Raw genomic sequence first — 11043 nt, forward strand, 5'->3', positions numbered from 1 at the left:
GAAACCCTGTTTTTGGGTCAGGAGTCAGAGTTAGGGCTATGGTTGGTTAGGGTTAGGTATGTGATGGGTAGGGTTAGGAAAAGGGTAAAGGTCAGGTTTAGGCTGTAGAAATGAATGGAAGTCAATGGAAAGTCCCCACAAAGATAGCAACACAAACGTGTGTGTGTGTGTGTGTGTGTAAAGCAATGCGTACTTTTTCTTTCACTTCAAAATTAAGCTCCACTTTGTCAGATAAAATCCCATTAAAATACTTTAAGTTCTGGTTATAGCAACTATTTTTCCTAGACTTATGAATTACACTGTAACTAATTAGAAAGCTGGTTTCAGGAAACATATGGTCCCAGGCTCTTAGTGTGCTACAATATGCACATCAAATACACACCACAGAACACACTGAGCTGCCAAACAAACATGCAGAAAGTCTGCAGGAACTCGTCTGTTTGTCAGACTGAACAGATGACCTTCAGTAAGGCAGAGAGGTCAAACGACCCAGGACAACTTTCCTCGGTCTGATTTAACTGAATGAACAGAAATAATAACTCTGAGCTGATGGAAAGGTGTGTTTCTAGTTTTGCTCTGAACAGCTTCATCTCCGCTGCAGATCACTGTGGGCGGGACCAGCTGTTCATCATCTGAAGCTGCAGGAACGCCAAACACACAACTTCCTGTCTGAGTGCCTGTCAGGCTGACAGACAGACTTGTGAATGAAGAGGACTGTGGAGTTTACACTGACTAACACAGAGAGGTGAGGACGTCTTTTAGCTGTAATTTAAACAGGGAACTTTGCACCAATCACAGGATAAAATCCATCTGCTTGTTACTATGATAATGCACTGAAAACTTCAGCTTTAATGGCATCAGATACAGTTTATGGTGAATTATGTGTTTTATAAAAAGTATTCCCCTCTGACTAAATGTTCCTGAATCATAAAATCCATCTGAGCAGCAGCAGATATTTGACTGATGTCACAGATTTTGTGACACATCATTTTTAGGAACATTTGAGTCAATTAGCTGCTGGAAAAGCATTTTGTCCAGCTAAATATCAGAGAAGCAGAAGCTTTATGAAGTTATTGGTGTTTGGAAATGATTTGAATTTTATCAACTCATGACCGTAGTGACCCATGATCATGATGTTGTCTCTCACTTGGAGAACGGAGCTGCAACTTTAACAAAATTCTCTTAATTTTGTTACATGTAGTCGAATGAAGTTTGCCAAACCTGTTTTATAAAGTATAAATAAATATATATAAAGTAGAATAAAATTCATCTTTTCAATCAGATTTGAAACAATAACCAGAAGAAAAACTGATAAAAAAAAAACAGAGAAAAACTGTCAGAGGAAAAAAGTGAAGGCAAGTAAAAGTAGCATACTGGACCATATCAACAGGATATGAAGAAAAGTTTGAGCAAGCTGTTAAAAATAGTTTAACATAAAAAAGAAAATGAATCGTCATGATGTTGGTTCTTCCAGGATCAGTTCTGTCCGTCTGGGTCGGATCCGTCAGTTTTAAACGTAAGCAGGAAGTTTCTCTGTATGGAGAGAAAAAGGTGTCAGATGTTTGTTTTCTCGCTGCAGTTTGTGTGAATGAAAAAACATGCCTGGGTTTGTGCCAACACAAACGCATTAAAGAGCTCATTTATGTCGGCGGGTTTTATTTGCTGCATGCACAGCAGAGTCGCTGGTCCAGCTGGTCCGATTGAAAAAGCCCTGCAGAACGGAAGTGTTCATCAGTGTGGCGTTTTTATGTGATCTGGGTTTTCTCTCAAGCATTCACACATGGAGACGTTCAGTTTCCAGGAGAAACTGAACACAACCGGCCACACACTCCAGCTCCGCTGCGTGGATCTCGGTATCGAATTATCTTCTGTTTTTTAAGTTTTCACTCCCAAACCAACCAGATTTACCTAAAATTGGTGCATAAACTGCTTCCATCATCTAAACTACATGCAAAAAACATCTGAATCTTGTCAGGTTTATAGTTTATGAATCCAGAGCTGAGCTGAATTGGAATAATTCAAACAAAAATCTCTAAATTAATTTATATGTGAAACAGGAAAGGGCTGCACGGTGGTGCAGTTGGTACAGCTGTTGCCTTGCAGCAAGAAGGTTCTGGGTTTGATTCCTGGCCCTGGTCTTTCTGCATGTTCTCAGGTCAGGTGACCTGTCCAGGCGACCTGTCCAGGTGACCCCGTCTCTCGCCCAGAACGTTAGCTGGAGAGGCAGCAGCACCTCCTGACCCCACTAAGGGACAAGGGTGTTAGAAAATGGATGGATGGAGAAACAGGAAAAAAAGTCTTACTGACTAGAATCTCATTTCATCTGAAAAGGAAAATTTGCACAAAAAAATGAACATCTGTGCTCCTAAAAGTTACATTTTAGGAACGCATAAAATAAATATACATTACATCCAGATTTTTTAATACATTCCAATTAAAAAGAGTTAAAGTAAATAAAACTGTTAAGTCATGAAAAAACAATATAACAGGAGTCAAATTTCCTGTCTTTGCATTTCAGTTTAAAACTTTCCTACAGCATTCTGGGAAAAATAAGATTTTTTTTATTCATGCAGGGAAAACTGCATAAAGCAGATGAAAAGGCTTTCAGCAGTTTGGATATTTTTAGATTTTTTTTAGTTCACTTTTTGCACTTTGATTTCCTTTGTGTTCTCTTTTCTCACCTCCTCTGCTGAGTGCATAAATCCATGTATTTTCTCTCGCTGCCTCCATTATGTGGGTGTATGTGTATGCAGCTTGGCTCAGGCTTCACAAATCACACATAACACCTTTATTGATACAGTTAGCATTTAAAAAGACACCTGAGGTCATCCTTTAAAAGCAGCATCGATTCTGAGTTTGATAAAAAACAAACTGTGATCCTGTGTGTGAAAATTCAAGGACCTTCCAGTCTGATCCGGGTCCGAACCCGCTCCATTTTAACACCAATTATAAACCAATTATAAACCAGGAATACAGCAACAAGAAAAGTACAGGTGTGGAAAATGTTTGGCAGATTTATTGTGCTAAATGTTGAAAATGTGTCTTTTATTGTTTAGAAACATGTTAGGAGTTCTGTCAAAGGACAAAATGCATTGCTTGCAGCGTTTATGCTCAACCTCAGATGAAAACACAACAGATTTCCTGAACGAACCAAGAACATTTTGATTTATAGAAATGAAGCTGCAGCTACTTGATTCTGCAGCCGACATGTTTGATTTGTCTGATTGATTGTTGCGCAGCAAAGGCGCGAAGATGTCACGGGTTCATTTGAAAAACAAACTGCATCTCAAATAATTAGTTCCAGAGGGAAAGCAGCTTGAGGAATGTCCCTCTGCGCTCCGACTGTCTCCATTTGGACTCATCCTGGCCTGAATTTTAAAGGTAAAGGAAAATGCATCCAATTTAGAAGTCGTCTTCTCTGAGAGGAAACTTTTTGAGTCCAGCAACACATATTTTCCATCAGAAAACAGCTTCTTATTGATTCCACTAACAGTCATGGCAGACTGCTTCTCTTTGCTTCCCTTCAGTGACTTGGCAGGGTGTCGGCTCGTTAGGCTCACCTGCGCTTGGCACCACGGAGAATTAAAATGTTAGAAATAAAAAACCTCATCCTGGATTCCAAAATGGCTGTTCCTGCTTTCAGGACATAAAGCATTGCTTTAGTTCAAATAATCTGGAGGTCATTTAAAAGAGCCGCTACGCTGACTTACAGTTTGCCACTTCCAGATTTGTTCTGGTTTTATTTAAATGTTTCACATCAAGCTAATGTTGGTGTCAGAGAAAAACGTTATAAGTATGAAAAAAATGTTTTCACATGGTGGTTTGATTTATTAAAGGCATTATGCCATGTGAAAATTACCCCCTTTTCATAAATCATGAATTATGTATGATTACATCTTAGAAAATGGAGTTAAATTTCATTCCGACTTTTGGAATAACAGGAAATCTCATAAACAGGCCGTGTCTGACGGTGTGAAGTCAAAGAACAAAAACACACATGAAACCTGGTGGTGGCAGCATCATGTGACTGAAGAGAAACACATGGATGAGTTTCTGCAGGTCGTTGTTTCTTAAATTATTTCTTCAGCTGATAGAAGTCTGACTTTATAATCGTCTTTATGTGTCTCTGAAGGTTCGGGTCAGATTTCCTGGTTTCTATCTGTAATGACTCCAAATTAAACCTCTTTAGGTCCAAAGACAATAACTTCAGTTTTTTTTTGGAGAAAGTTTTGGCTCCTCCATGCGTCGATTTATTCAAAGTATCTACTGAGTGTGTGAGAAGTGTTTGCTGGCTTTTTGCTGTAAAATGCTGCAAAAACTTTGCCCTTGTCATAACTTTGATTTTGAATAGTTCACCAGGTCCTCCACTGACTTGTTGGTTTGTTTACTGGGAACGACACCTGAAAATGTCACCAGTGACAAATTCAGTGCAGAACCTGAACTTAACTTTTTATTCCCAACTGAAGGGGTGAAAAGCTGGAGCTGACACATCATGGATTTTTAACCGCACCTTGAGTACTTTTTTAGCCGCAGTGAACCATCTGTGCACAAAAAATCATGCGACAGCTGTCACTTCACAGCTTTTTTATTTGAACCAGTTTCTGGAGCAGGTCTCTAAAACTATAAATGTCTGAGTGCAAAAATGTCTTGTGAATCATCGTCAAATTTAGTCGCTCTCACTTTAAATGTCATAGAAAGGATTTATCCTGAGCTTCATTACGTTGGTCAGGAGAGACGATGTTTGTCACATTTTAGAAGGATAAGTTTTTGAAGATAAGTTCCTTTTCTTTCCATAAAGAGAACATGGACATTTTGTTTGTTAAAAAAGAATCTCTTTTCAGTCTAAATAAATTTTTCCAACTTGTGCAGCTTTGATTATCTTGTTCCTGCAGGTTTTTCATTTTAATATCATCAATGGAATCACTGCTATTAGAAAAGGACTTTTAGTTTTGCTTTTTAATTGCAGGTTGAATCCTATCTGTGGACTGTTTTTTGTGAAATCTGCATGTTTTTTCTCTGCTTGTCCAGTTTTTCTCCTGATACTCTACATTCCTCCAGAAGTTTGAAGCCATTCATGCATTTAGGGAACATCTTGACGACATCTCTGTTGCTTAAAACGGGAGTGAAAAATCTGTAGCTGGAGGGACGTGTTGCTGAGGTTCTTAATTACTGGAAAAGTTTTGGTTAAAAAATGAAACAGAAGTGTTTTAACTGTTGTTCTGTGTGCCAGCAGCCCTCTGATTTTACTTACATAACTGATAAAAGCGTTTCCTGTTATTTCAGAACCAAACGTCATTGCAACATTTTCCGATGGAATTTTGTTGTGTGCTCCACGCGGCGCGCCGTGAGCAGAAACTTAAGGAGGGCGCTGCAGTGAGAGGCCTCTTGTATCGCCACATCAGAGCTTAACTGTCAGGCATCCTGCCAGGACAGCTGCACCTGTTTGGAGGACCCGTGGCTACGAGGCGCCTCAGAGGAGCGAGCCGCCAGCAAATACTTCTTCCCAACCTGAAGGTTGAAGCACAAAGAGGCCAGATGGCACAACAGCTACCTTACAATCACAAAGGGTAAGAAACGATGCGCGCTCCAGTTCTGCTCCAGCAGCTTTCAGCCTCCTCATGATGATCCTGCAGCAGCTCCTCTGAAAATCAACTGTTTTAAATGACACAAAACAGAAATCATGTGGTCAGCTCACATTATTTCAGTAAAATAGAGGAAAACATTTTCAAATATGCAAAGAAAACCCATCAGTAACTGAATGTACACATAGCAGATTATAAAGCTGTTGCATGATTGATGCCTGTTTGATTACACAGAGTAACAGTTATGAAATGCTGCAGCTGATTATGGATTTTCTCCATATTTCAGCTGGACTGACTGTAGTTGACCTGAACAGATTCTGACCTTTCAGAAAACACTCAGAGTTTTCTGCAGGTGTGTCTGCACTGCTTAAAATCTGTAAATATAATTAATCTTCAACACTAGGAGGAAAGAATAAGCGTACATTGAATCTGTATATTTGTGTTGTAGTTAGAAACCTCTGGGTAAGGCCCGAGTTATTCATGAAAAGGGAAACTAAACTTGTCACTTTGTGTGTAAATGAGGTGCATCAGGCAGATGAATAGCAAATGGAAAGTCAGCTGCACTTTCCCATTTAAATTTCCCAAGAAATTTCGGCGAAGCCGGAATTTCCACACATGAAGCAGGAACACAGACGGAGCAACACAAGGGAAACTAACGTCCCAGTTATCTTTTCTAGCTCTGGTAAATTGTTGTTGCAGGAGAACAAATCTGGAGCATAAAGAGGGAAATTTAGCTGGTATTTATTTACATAAAGTTATTTTTCAGTTGCAGCTCTAATTATACTCCAAATTAAAGAGAAGGTGGCAAAACAAAGCATTTTGAATTAATTCTGCAATCCCAACAGTAAGACGTTAAGTAATTATGATAAATAGTTTTCAATGTAACTAATTAACTCCAACTGAAAATACTGCAGGTGAAACAATTCAACATGAGATTAATGCTGCAGGTTTCTCCAGCAGGTGAATCTTCCTGAGTTTCTGCCTGGATTTTAATCCAAGTTCATGTTTCAGTTCATCCTCCTCTTTCATGTGTGGATCTGAAGATGATAACCTTCATGAGATCAAAACCTTTTTGTAATCTACAGTCTGTTTTTTCAAGAGCTGTGCATGATAGCAGCAGCATTTACATGCATGTACATTCAGCCATAAAATAAACTAATAACTAATAAACTGATAAATATTAATGACTAACAAAACTTTCTTCGATTCAACTTAGGATTTTCATTAACACTTTTCGTTCACAGTGTCACTTTTTCTATCAATTCAGAGTTTTCTAAATGTTGGTAGAGAATATTGAACACTTCAATATTTTTCTTCTAATATATTTTCCTTTGCAGATTCTGACATAAAATTCCCAAAAAATTGCAAAGTGAAGGTGACATGTAAAAAACTAAATCAGAAAAGAGAAGCAAAAACCACCTGAAGTCCATCAGCATTTAAAAACGGATCCTGGTTCTGGTTCCCTTTACTAAGGGATCACATGGCAGGGCAACCTGTGGCGCTCCGCAGGGCTCGGTGTCGGGCCGGTTCTCCTACCGCTGGTTAAATATCGGGGAGCGCTGGGCAAACCTTCACTGACATAAAGATCTGGATACTTTCGCTTTTCCTCTTAATGGATGTGTTTCCTTTGGACCAGAGGCTGTGAAACACAAACCGCTCGGCGACTTTGAGTGGCATTTAATTGGGCTCTGGTAATAAAGCACAGAACGTTGTCGTCCTTGACCAGAACCCGTCCCAGATTAAACAGCTTTCCAGAACTTTCTTCTTTTGCCTCCACAATATCATTAAAATTAGACGTCGCAGTGATTCAGAGAATCCGCCGTGCATTTAATACTTCAAAGGTAGACGGTAATAATTTACTATCAGAAACGTAAAAAATGAGTAAAAAGCCTTCAGCTGATCAAAACTGCTACAGAGTTCTGGTGGAAATGAACAGTCGTATTTGTCCAGTTCGATGCCCTTCATCGGCTCCTGTTAAAGAGAAAAATGTAAAATTCTTCATCCCACACGGGAAGCCTTTCATCATAAACGCCGTCGTACGTCACAGATCGATTTCCACGTTTCTAACAGAGCAGGTTTACACATGTTGGGCAGCAGGTTTATTTTGATTTAATCCAGCTGAAGGTCTGCAGATAGAACTAGAGTTTATAGATGAGACCTGCAGAAACTGTGGGAGAAAAAGTTAAGATCACAAAATAGGACAAATTTTCACCAGATTTTTACACCAAGATCTGAATAAACTTAGTAACATTCCACTTTATTACAGGTAACTTTAGTATTTGGTTTCATTTCTTTGTGTTTTTACTGACATCATTACACATTTATATTATGTAATTGTTACAAAATGCTGTGAAAAATATGAACCTTTAATTATTTTTCTTGCTGCTTCATATTTTTGTTTCTGTAAAAGGAGATGATTTTTGATATATTTCACTTTCCATACAGTTTTTAGTGTTTGGTGAAATAAAATGTAAAACAAAACACACAACTATGTAATTCCTGCTTCACAGAGTTTTATGCTGATCATCTCTAAAGATGATCAGATAATCAATCAGCCAATCAGAAAGCGACAGAAACACACAAGACAAGAAAACTCCCATGATGCTCCAGCTGGAGACGCCTTTCTGTCGGTTTTAAATATCGCTTCTGCCTCGTCCGCCATGTTTGTTTTCTCTGAACTCACCTTTGACCTTTGGTCTGTTAGACAAACTCTGTTTATTAGATGAAGACAAATTTTAAACCAGGAAAAATCTACAAAACGTTAAAGATCCAGTTTGTTATTTAAATACATCATGTGGTTTCAGTGCCGGTTCCTCTGAAGCCTCCGATCAGAGGAAGAACCCGACCCGCTGAACAGAACCACGCTTCTTATTTTTCATGTCTTTAATTTTGAGAAAGTCTGCGTTGTGCTGGTTTCCATGGTTTTATGTTCAAAGCACAACTCTGCCAGAACAATTTTGTTAAAATCTCTCATCGCAGTGATGAAATAATTTAAATTCACGCTTTCTCAAATGTTCAGATGTTTTATGAACGGCTCTCTGTCAGACTCCCCGTTCAGGGTGACATTGCTTCAGTCTGGGCTCCTTGTCAGAGAAACGCAGCAACAAAGAAACATTTTAATGGGGAACTGAAAATAACCTCAGAGTTAGACGGAGCGTTTGGACTGAGAGGAGCTGATATATGGATGAAATTATCACAGAGGGGATCAAATAAATAAGATCTTTCACTTTTATGGAACCATTTCCTGTTGAACAACATGATGAAGCTCAGTAATCCTTCATCAACACAGAATTAGAGCCAGAAATGGAGCAGCGACCTGCTTGTCATCGGAGGAGAAAAGAGGGCTTGGGGGGCACTTCTATTGATTTTTTTCTACATTCTGTCAAGGTCATTGAAATGACGGTAATTGAAGTTATTTAATGGAGCTACTGGAATATTGCAGAGCAGATCAGAGTCCAGAGGGACTGGCCTGGGGAGATAACTCCTATTCTGCTCCTGGAGGCATTATTCAGCCAGGAGCCAATGAAATGTAAAGCAAAAAATCACTTAAATTCAATTTAATAATGTCACAAACCCTGATCTAACCTGCCACTCCATCAGGTGAATGACCTCATTCATCTTTTTCTGTTTTTGTTGTTCTTCAGTCACAACAGCGAGTTTAAAAAAACAAAAGTCTCACTTTGTGATCATTTTTTACTGATTTATCATGTTCTTGTCATATTTGATACTTTATTTACATCTTTTGTCTGAACTGACCTGTTAAACATGAAAGGTTTTTGTTGCACTTATGTGAACTATTTGCAGGATATTTGTAGGAAATGTGGTCTCCACTGAAAATATGATGAATATTTTCTATTTTACTGCTGAAGCAATAACATTTCTAATAACTTTAATATAAACAGATTTAATGAATGAAACCACATGTAACACATATTGCTATGCAGAACAAACCAAGGCAGCCAGATTTATTCCCAAAGCCTGTTTATGTTCCTTTAGGCAGCAAAATTACATATGATATCAGAGCTCAGGAGAAATTGCTCTGCTGCTTTGCAGGATGAAGGTTCTGGGTTTGAATCCCAGGCTGGACTCTGGATTAGAACGAACCTTTGCATGTTCTCCCGGTGCGTTCTCTCTGGGTACTCCGGCTGCCTCCCTTTGTAAAGTTAACAGCAACAAGTTGGGTTAATCTGCCTATTAGAAAAACAGGAGTTAATTTCCCAAAGTCATCTTCTCACCATGTTATTCATTAATTTATAAATGTTAGTTTCCAACTAAATGTTTAATTAGCAAGCTAAATATTTAGCTAGCTCGTATCTAAACAGCTCATTTTGTGTTTGAAGCTGAAATGTTGGACAAGAAAAAAGGAAAAGAAACGATGATAAAGACGCCATTCAAAAACAGAAGCTTGTAAAGATGTTTGGAAGATGCAGCGTTTATTTTGGTAGTCCACGTAGAACTGAGCTAATTATTTAGCTTAAAACTAAATTTAGCATTTAGAATCTTCAATTTATTTAAAGCTAAATATTAGCTTGACTATTTACTTTGATGCTAAATATTGTACTAAATATTTAGCTTGCAGGCTGAATCTTTAGCTTAACTAATTATTTAATTTGAAGCTAAATGTTTAGCTAAGTATTTATGTTGCTTAATGGCACACCGCACCATTCAGTTCAAGCAGCTGAGAGGAAAAGTCTCAGTAATTCCAGGGTATTTTTGTTAATCTGAACACAAACAGTTTCTTTGTCTTCTTTACTTTTTCATCAACATAATTCAGTTAAGCGTCTTAATGTTGTAGCTTTATGAATAAAGTGCATCAGAAGCAGAATGCGTCGTGTTCCCGTTGGTTCTGTAAACTGTGGATGACTTTTCTCCTAAATCTAGACGCAGTTTATCTGTAATCTGTTCCGTCTTAAACCTCTTCCTCCTCTTCGTCGCTCTGTCCTGCCTTATTATCACCATTCTTAGCACAAGCATTGTGTCCTCTGGCAGAGTAAGCAGAGTCATTGTGGAGGGAGAAAACTCCCTCCTGACTGGAGCTGGAGCCGGTCAGGAGCGGATTCCCTCCAGGAGACGCATTTTTGCTTATTCTGTCAGTTACATTGAAGGATGAGGAATATTTTGTTCTTTGGAGATTTACTGCATCAGAATCATTTCTTTACATTCAGTTGTGAAGAGTTAGAACAGACAAAGTTATATAAAGTCCCAAGATGCTGGAAGGCCTTGCTGAGTCAGCCATGAGCCCTGCTGCTCATCAGTCAGCAGGCTTTTATTTTGAAACATTGTCTTCCTGTTGAGACACACTGACATCGAACCGGCTGCAGAGCAGAGAGACGCTGGAACAAACTGAGAAATAAAATGATGCTGAACTGAATCAATTTCACAAACTCAAACCTCATTCCAAGTTTTTGTCCCGTTTATTTGACGAATCTGAGCTGCTTCTTCTAACGTGATATTTTAAATG

At 38.6% G+C, this 11043-nt stretch overlaps 1 long non-coding RNA gene across 2 annotated transcripts in view; it reads left to right on the top strand.

Moving 5' to 3' along the window:
• Nucleotides 1-11043, top strand: part of LOC103137359 (uncharacterized) — a 20923-nt gene that overhangs the window by 4794 nt on the left and 5086 nt on the right. The window contains exons 4-6 of one of the 2 annotated variants that reach the window (XR_476122.2): nt 602-745; nt 5284-5567; nt 5869-6694. This is a non-coding gene — a long non-coding RNA (uncharacterized LOC103137359). Of the gene's footprint in view, nt 1-601; nt 746-5283; nt 5568-5868; nt 6695-11043 lie in introns of those variants that run through there. The other variant, XR_001661941.1, reaches the window with a different exon arrangement.

This window comes from Poecilia formosa, unplaced genomic scaffold, assembly GCF_000485575.1.
Source record: "Poecilia formosa unplaced genomic scaffold, Poecilia_formosa-5.1.2 Scaffold39, whole genome shotgun sequence".
In the NCBI taxonomy this organism is placed as follows: domain Eukaryota; kingdom Metazoa; phylum Chordata; class Actinopteri; order Cyprinodontiformes; family Poeciliidae; genus Poecilia; species Poecilia formosa.